This window comes from Diachasma alloeum, unplaced genomic scaffold (genome assembly GCF_001412515.2).
Source record: "Diachasma alloeum isolate Michigan unplaced genomic scaffold, Dall2.0 Dall_scaffold_01035, whole genome shotgun sequence".
NCBI classification, from domain to species: domain Eukaryota; kingdom Metazoa; phylum Arthropoda; class Insecta; order Hymenoptera; family Braconidae; genus Diachasma; species Diachasma alloeum.
The window spans coordinates 7,185-17,045 of NW_021681147.1; positions in this window are offsets into that span (position 1 = coordinate 7,185).

A 9,861-nucleotide genomic window follows, 5' to 3' on the forward strand; every position below is an offset into this window, starting at 1 on the left:
TCAGTAGCGAAGTCATCAAACGCTTCAAGTCCATTTAGTCTTTAGTTGAGTTTTCCAGAAATATTTCCAAATTTAAGGGAAATAGCGAAATTTTTATCATAACATTTTTTGTAGAGCGAATTAAGTGCTGCTAAAAAGGTTATTATAAAAATTTTGCTATCTCCCTTAGATTTCGAGATATTCATTGAAAACTAGCCAATAGCCAAGATCGAATTAAATCGTTTGACCACTTCGCTACTGAATTGTTTTGCTTCCGAATAGAGACATTGAAATTGTTGAACAAAATTTCTAAGTCCTGCAACGAGATAATTTTCAAAAGTTTTTGAATGTTCAATCCAACGGAAAGGACGTTTTTCGTATGAAATTGTGAATTTATTTTGTCTATCATCAAATGAATTAATCCAATTTCATTGAACTTTTATTAATTTAAAAATGATAACTTTTAAATTATATATACATTTTTCGATTAGCAAATCGAAAACTCGAGACAGTGCGAATACAAAATAAACGGGATGAACACCGTAATTTTTTTTTGCTAGAAATTCGAAATCGAAATAGGTTTATTTCTATGAAGCCAATTGGTGCTGAAGGCCACTGATACTGTCAATCGTTTTATCGTATTTTCGGAATATCGTGTTGGTAGTTTAGTCATCTGGTTACGACAGGGGATTTTCCACTGCTCTTTTTGGGTTCGAAACCACAGGGGCGTTGATCCCTTTGCTGCCAGGTCAGCTTATATTCAGAATTTCGGGATGCTGGTGCCTTGTTCTCGTCAGCTGTCGTTTTCATTACAATATTGGGAGCGAAATGTGAAATATTTGATAGTTACTGACAAACAAGTGAATAATTACCAATTACAGCTGGAAAAACATTGCTTCCGAACGGAAGCATTACAATCGTTCAAATTCAAGTTTTGGATTTTTTGTGTTATAGTGACCCATTATGATCCGAAAAGTCCGGAAATGCAAGTATGTGTGTGGTAAATTTTTTCTTTAATTGTTCGCTAATGATAGGATGGAATGGAATGTTTGTTCTGTCAAATCGATGTATTGTTGAGCCCTATCGATCGCTATTAATTAAAATTTAATTCATTGATTGGTTTTTTAATTTTTTAATTTTTTAGATTTTGATTTGATTTTTGATGATTGTTGAACATTTTGGATGTTTCATAAATTTCCCTGAAAGTGAGCTTTCTGATGGTTTCCTCAAATATGATGTTTCAAATTCATTCAAGTATGTGTAAATAAAATTTTTCTATTAACATTTTATCGAAGGGCTGAGGAGAGAGATAGAACTGTAAAAAAGACAATCAGTTGTATAGAAGAAAAAGGATAATAAGAATAATGATTCAACTAAGTTGAAAATCTGACAAAATTAGATAAAAGGAAATCTTATTCAATTTAATAAAATGAAATAAACATTACATTAAATGAAATAACATTATTATACATGATAGAAGCAAATGATGTGCAAAATAATAATTCGGCAGCATATTGCTAATTTATTAGCAAAAGTAACTATATTATATAGAATACAAGAGCAATTTCCCACTTGCTTTTTTAATTATCGTAGGACCACCAATTTTTGAAAAAACTCGAAAAATTTAAAAATTAATAGATGAATTAAATTCTAATTAATGTCGATGAATAGAACTCAACAGTACCTACATTGAAAAAAAAGATTCAATTCTATCGATTCATTAGCGACTACTTAATAAAAATTGATCACGTATATACATACACGCATACATACGGACCGGATCTAAAAATTGTATTTTCGGACTTTTAGGATCATAATGGGATCTCAATGGTACATTCAACTCTGAAATTAATCATTTCTGAGATGAATGCACGTCATCCAAAAAGAAATGAGCTCGAGGTTTTATTATTATGCTACATGACTGTCCATTTTATTTGATTGGACAATATCTTTCCCTATCTCCAACCGAAAGTCATCATAATTCAGGCTTCAGTGAACCTCCACTCGTCACCTAAGTGATACAACTCGGGGATGGAGTTTGACTATCGAAATTACGGGTGAGTGATTACGCCCGGAAACGGTCAGACCGGCGTGTTTGATCCTTCCTATCCAAACTTAGGTGAAGGGTTGAACTGTAGTCACAGTATAAGTGATCCTCTCAAGCTGGTGTAATGAATATTTTCTTTCCAATTTTCCATTAAAATCATTATTATTCATCAGATTGTTCTTCAAATATTTTTTTCTAAACTTAGGAAACAAGTTTTTTGCCAGAAAATATTGAGTTTTCTGCCACGAAAAGTCGAACGTGAAGAGGTGACGGTACATCGATTAAAATTGAGATTTCACCTACAGTATTAGAAGGAAAATTAAAATTCCGTGGATTGTTTAGTAGTGATTTCTAAACGAGCGACATTCAACTCAGTTGAGAGTGCAAAAATCCAAGTTACACCAGTTAACATATTCAATCAATGACCAAATTTCTATCCGGGCTTGCATCGTTCTCTTAAGTTTGTCGATGGGGACACACGTAACTGCATCTAATTCCGGTGGTGGGGAGAAGAAGGAAACACTCTGCTCCCCTATTGATTCCGTCTCCGGATGCTGGTGGCCTATTTCCTGTTCAAGGGACCTTGATACGCATCTTCGTGGAGCCACTTCCACAGTTTTTTGGCTGCTCCTCACAGGTCACTCACGAGGACATTCTCGACCACAAGAATTAATAACAGAAGTACAGGATATAAACTTGAACTTCGTCTCAACTTCAGGCTTGATAAGGACCACCATACATGTTTCTTTATTCAAGCTTGTCTCACTCGCGGAAATATACAAAGTGATCCAGAAATGTCGTTCTCCCTTTCAGGGTTTGATAGAGAATCAAAATATGAGTCGAACAGGACTGATATTGGCATACACTGTTAAAACTTTTCGTCTGAATGTTCGGTGTCAAATTCCGGAAATTTTTATCGTGTTCAAGTTCCACTGAAATTTCAGGAAATCTTGTCATTGAAAAATCAAATATTCCGTTGATTTTCTGGTCCAATGATCTGAAAATCAATAAAATACTTGATTTTTCAGTTCAATTATTCCGTGAAAATTCAGAAAACGCAAGAAAGTTCAAGGAAAAATTAAAAATTCATGTCATTTTGTTTCTGAATATTCATGTTCCACTGAAAATTCAACCATGTTGTGAAATTTTTATTTCATTCTCACTAAAAACTCTGAATTTCCTTGAATTCTATCTAGAACTTGAAATTTCATAACGATTTTTTCCCTAAATCCGATTCATGTCAATCTCATGAGACTTACTATCATATTCTGCATGGAATTTCAAAAAAATTCTAACAGTGTAGCCACAGAGGGATCACTTTCCCAAAAACACCCATGATCCCAGTTGAGATCGTCGTTTACGAACTTAGAAGATGTATGGGAGAGAAAGTAGAAGGAAGAAGATAGGTTCCGGCTTATTTATGAGCGCCTAATTGACTCAAAGAATTCTGATATCCATTTCGGAGGAACTCTCCCTCCATCTCCTACACACCCATTGCTATTTCTCACGCGTTGCTCCAATGATGATCTGGCTACTGCTGCCCTAATTTTTCAACTTCATCAACCCTCGATAGGTCACTTCATGAAGGAATCGCTGCATCGCGTCGTTTTTCTGCAATTGCCATTGACTAGCTAAACGAAAACATGAAAAAAATTGACTTTTTCAATTGAAGTATCTATAAAATTATGCTAATATTAAAACAACATATTTTCCGAAATTCCTAAAAAAGCAATTTATTTCCAAAAGATGGATAATTTTTTCCCACATTAAATCAGTAGCGAAGCTGTAAAATGGCTTAAGTCAATTTTGACTATTATGGTCAATTTCCAATGAATACCCCGGAATCTAAAATCTACTTCTATTCGTTATGGTTACATCCTCAACTCTAAGGGGGCGAGGCAAGCACCAATTTAAGGTATATAGCAAAATTTCTGTTACATCCATTTTTGTAGCTCTCAATTAGCTTTACAAAAAGGTCATAAAGAAAATTTCGTCATCTTCCTTAATTTAGGAGATATTCCTCGAAAACTCAGCTAAGAGCCAAGTCGACTTGAATCTTTTTACCGCTTCGCTACTGAAATGAAATTGTCGATTACGCGACGTTGCCGGAAACTCGCTAAAAGCTCCCGGACAGTGTAGAGCATATTCGGCAACGGTGAAGTCTAAAAAATAATACGCCGGCGATTTCCAGTGGAGATGAGCAATGTCGCAGGTTGCGTATGTTGACCAGACTCAGGTTATTTAATAACTCGTTAACTAAGGCTCAGTGCCGAAAATGAAAGAGGAACTTTTGACTCAATTTCATCGCCTTTACCGACACCGATGGCCGAATGCCTATGGGCTAGACATAAGTCTGGTGTGCGGAAGGTTATGAATTCAATCCCAAGTGAAATCGAAGTTTTCACACTGATACTGCGGCGAGCGGCAGGTTGCTAATAGAGTATCCGCCTGCACCGGCACTATTCGAAATTTTTCGAAATTTCATGCAAAATATGGTAGTAATTCTCATGAGAGTGACATTAAGTCCGATTTAGGGAAAAAATGGTTATGAAATTTCAAGTCTTAGGTAGAATTCACGAAAATTTCACAACTTGACTGAATATTCAATGGAACATGAATATTCAGGAACAAAAAAACATGAATTTTCACGATTTTTCCGAATTTTCACGGAATGATTGAACTGAAAAATCAAGTATTTTATTGATTTTCAGATCATGCAAACAGAAAATCCATGGAATATTTGATTTTTCAAGGATTTTTCAGCCCGGTGGCTAGGAGCAATGCACTGATAGAATGATTCATTTATTCCAAACGAAATTCGTTAACTATTAACGAATGGTAGAGTTAAATATGACCACATGAATATTCGTTAATAGTTAACGAATGGTTCACTTGAATGGCGAAAGTCAAGTCAAAGAAGGCTCCTCAAATATACATTTGTTAACTATTAACGAATGAACATTTGGTGGGACCGAATAGACCCTAACCTCCAACCAAAATCCATTCGTTAACAATAACTAATCCGTTCTATCAGTGTGGGTAAGTTCGTTGCCTCACATGCGTCTTGATCATTATCGCAGTATATTCTAACCGGGTCGAAGCGATGTAAAATAACGATAAAAAAATTATTTTTCAAGATTTCCTGAAATATCAGTGAAAATTAACAATGATAAAAATTTCCGGGATGCGGTGCAGCGTAGAATCTACTGCCGCATGCATAGGGTTGGATAGGAAACGAATGGATTTTAAAACGTTTCCACTCAAAAACCAATAATAGCAACCGTACTGATTATGGTATATAGTAATAAATAGGAATAACAACACAATCACTCATACTAATAGGGATCATAGCAAAACACATCGTTGAATGACTTTTCTGTATCAAATCATTCTGAAAGGGAAGAAGATATTTCTGGATCGCCCTGTAAATTTTCTCCCAGTGTATTTCCAAGCTTGTATTTCCTTCTCATTCTCAATGAAATAATTTTCCAGAAAATTCTCTTGTCCAGTGTCTGCCAGTGACAGGCAATTTCCTTCCTCTCAATTTATTTGCATTTTTATTCATGCTCCATTTATTTCCAATTATTTCATAATATTTCACTTGAGATATATTTTTCTATCACTGGAGTCTCTGAGCTGCAAAGAAATCACGGCGTCTTTCCACGATGAAGCACTAGGTGCACCAGAGCATTTCATGGCTTGACTTTAAGTAGAGGTCGAGTGTGTCTCGCTCTTTTTCCAACTGCCTCCCAAGCCCTTCATACACTTTTACCGCTGTATATACTATGGCCATTTCAATTACGCTCTGATTGCTGAAATCAAATGCCCCCACCATTGCTAGCGCCATATGTACAGGTGAGGGGGAGTAAAAAATTCACAAATTTGTATTTACTGCAGAGAGACCGTGACGACTTTTGATTGTACTGAAATTCAATTCCACGGGGTTATCGATAGAGGAAAAGTGGTTGGGGATTGTGTCGTTATTCGAGAGGAGATTTCAGGCCATTTTTCTTGTGTTATCGGACGATTTTATCCACTCAAATAATGCTGAGGGTATGCTTGGAATATTTACTTCAATCTTTTTCAAGGATTCTTTCGCCTTCAATCTAGAGAGGGAATTATTTACATTATTTTTCAAGAGTTGCATTGAGTCTTGAGTATATTTCACACAATGAGAATCTAAATTACTTTTGCCAAGGAATTTATTTTCTAAAGGCGTATTCTTCCAGGCCAGTCCATCTCCAAATATTACAATTACACTGATGGAAAGCATTATCTTTATTGAGATGTTTCTTTCTTGGAACAAGTATTACGTACTTGAAACAATTTCAAATAAATGAGGTCTTACGGTGAATATCACTAATATTTCTTCTTGAGATACATTTACTTCAATCAAATAAAACAGTCCTTGACTTCACATGTATTCACCACAAAAATGGAAAAGTTCTATTTTTTTTTAACTTAATCTAATTTCCAGTCGAGAAATTTTCTACTTTCATTTGATTAAAAATTCGTATCTAGGAGATGATTACATTGAGGAATGAATTGAATGTTTTCTCGAATGAAGCCGAAGTTTAAATTGAGCTTTCCGTACATCACATTGCACGAAATTTGTGATATCCGAGTTTGTGTTGAATTTCCGTAATCTGCGATTCTGTTGTTGTAAACTAATGTGATTTTTTTAGTCAAGAAATATAAACTTCTTTTAAACGACGGCGGTGGCTGTGTGGTTAGAGTGTGGAATTGGCATGCGGGAGACCCGGGTTCGATTCCTGGCGGGGGGGTGAGGGGGGGGGGGAAACTTGTGACACTTTAAATCTCACGATTTCATTGTCGAGAGGCAGTCTCGCGAGAGACGACTGTACCTGGGCAGGTTTTTCCCTCAAATGAGGTTTTCCCTTGTCCTTCGGCGAATGCGGTACACTGATAGAATGATTCATTTATTCCAAACGAGATTCGTTAACTATTAACAAATGGTAGAGTTGAATATGACCAAATGAATATTCGTTAATAGTTAACGAATGGTTCACTTGAATGGCGAAAGTCAAGTCAAACAAGGCTCCTCAAATATACATTCGTTAACTATTAACGGATGAACATTTGGTGAGACCGCATAGACCTTAACCTCCAATCAAACCCCATTCATTAATAATAACTAATCCGTTCTATCAGTGTACAGGGGGTTGGGGGGTGGGAAGGGAACAAATCGTAAAGACCCAAAAGGGTATGCGAGAAGAAAATATAAACTTCTTTTAACTCAACGACATCTTACTACAATCTCAAAGCTGTTTTAGCGTAATATTATAATATTCATCCTGATTCGACATACGAAATGCTCACTTCATAACAACGGATTTCTTCATGAGAATAATTTAGATTTTTACGTAAACCAACTAATTTGTGACGTCAGCAAAGTTTCGCTTGCAAAGAAATTAAATACTATCATTATTGCGATAAATAAAAGGAACTTCAATTCTAGAGAAGTTCGATTTCTCCCAATCAAATGTATCTCAAGAAGCGATAACATACTTTTTTCCGCTTTGATTATGAAATCTCTCATTAAAAACAACGTAAAAATTCATTAATTCGTGCATTTCCGAGACTGAAAGAATTTCCTTGACTTTCCTTCATTTCGAAGAAGAGAAATCTCATTAACCAGCATATACGCAGATGAAACATTCTGTATCAGAATAAAAATAATTATCCTCCTCCCCCTTTAGTATCTTATCAACTTTCAAGTATTTCCTCACGCGAAATAAACAAATTGATTTCTTTTCCCACTTAATTAAAGTTATCCAAGTACAGTGGTTAATTTTTTTCCTTACGGGATCGGCCGCGCGTGCTGCATACGCGCCTTCTCATCTCCTCACGTATAGTGGCGCTTCGGTTTTAGTCTTACGCTTACGCTTGTTCGAGATTGTCGAGATATTTCGAGATCGATTTCCTTTCTCCTTTTTATGATAGGAACCTTCTATTCTCAAGGCCCAACCGCCTCGCGCAGTGGGTGGTTGGAAGGACAGAAATTTTTCATAAAAATTATCCTACCGTTATATAAAAGTGTATCATGAGTCATCGTTTCCTCATTTCTATCCCAAAATTTAGTAAAAATTAATATATGATGGTCAAATTTCATTCTACGTTGGAGAAATTATATCCCGATGAAAAAAAATTACCGTTCCGGTAGAGTAAATTACTGTACCTGTAGGGTAAAATGTATTACGCGTCAGAATAAAATTTCTCTAACGTAGAATAAAATTTGATCATCATATCTTAATTTTTACTAAATTTCGGGATAGAAATGAGGAAACGATGACTCATGATACACTTTTATATATTAAATAATGCATTGATGGTTTACGTTTTGTCACTCGGTCAGCATTATTCAGTTACGTTGGCAAGTATCACGCTGACAATCCTACCTGCCCATATATCCAACAATAACGCAATTAACCAAATCTGCGGCAGAATAAAGTTTAGCAGGCAGTCAAAAATCTTTAATAGTGTATCAAAAATTGAAAGTCTTAGGAATTTTTCATTCTGAACTTCTTAATAAACTTCAGTATGTGGTGAATATCTGTCAAATATATATGCTATGAAAAAATGGCCAAGTTTTTATGTGCAAAATCAAAGTAATTCAATTTTTTAGCTTCTTATCCATCACGTATTGAAAATACCCTCACTGCAAAAACTAATGGTTGAATTTCAGACCGTTTGGTGGACCTTTTTCAAATACTTTGAACTTTATTTTATAGACATTTTTCAGATATCAAAGAGTGTCTGAATCGATCAAAGATGTCTTATTTTCAAACACTTCTGTTTGAAAAGAAAGTGCATCAAATCAATTGCGATGGACATGGAAAGGAAGAGGGTAGTTCCTATGTACATCAAGGCGCGCGTTAGGACACCCGTTCCGGAATTTTTGACATGCCGCTGCCTAAAACTACTCGGAATGAGTGAAACCAAATCGTCTTAAAATGTCAGCTCTCTATCTCCATGTTTCGTACCGAAAATTATACACATTAATTTTTCTAAATATCGAATGTCTCATCTAATTTAAACTAATCCAGGCAACTTTCAAAACATTTTTATCGGTGATTTTATAAAAAATTCTCTGGGCCAATTCCCCAGTCATTATAATTTTCCCAACTCCATTTGACAGTTTTAAAACAAAATTTATCTCCATCCGAACACAAAATTATCCCTTGACCGTAATAAAACTGTTTCTCGAAATTTTGAAATTTCCTATCTTTCACAAAAACTTTCAACGACCGTAAAATGTTTGTCCAAAAGAAATAATCCTGAAAATCCTACGACTTAATGTGTTTCGTCGCGACTGACGTATTTTCCCAAGAACCCTAGACAAGACTTTCAACAGAAAATTAATTTCAGTCAATTTATGACACAGTCCCTAACTGCACTTCACACTTCTTGTCCATAAGACGTTTATGACTTAATCCCTTCCAGATGAACTTTCAGTCGCGTTACCCTCTGTTTCCCTTCGACGTCATCACAAAATAGAACTCTCCATTCACTCCACGCGGACACTCCCACTATACGTATTGCTCAGGTCAAGAAATCGTCACCAACCAATCACGACCTTCAAAATTCACAACTCATCAATCCTAAGACCTCACTCCCTACCACTCACTCTTTTGACCTCTTCGAAACCTTCGTCAATTTTCACCACCCCAATTGAGATAGTTCTTCACGCAGATTTCACTTCTATTCCAACTTTCGTGAAGGAATAATCTAATAAGAGTTAGCGCGAAAAATTGATTGAGACATTCGATAGTCATTTTAAATTTTTCTTAACAAAACAACCAGAACAAAAAAAA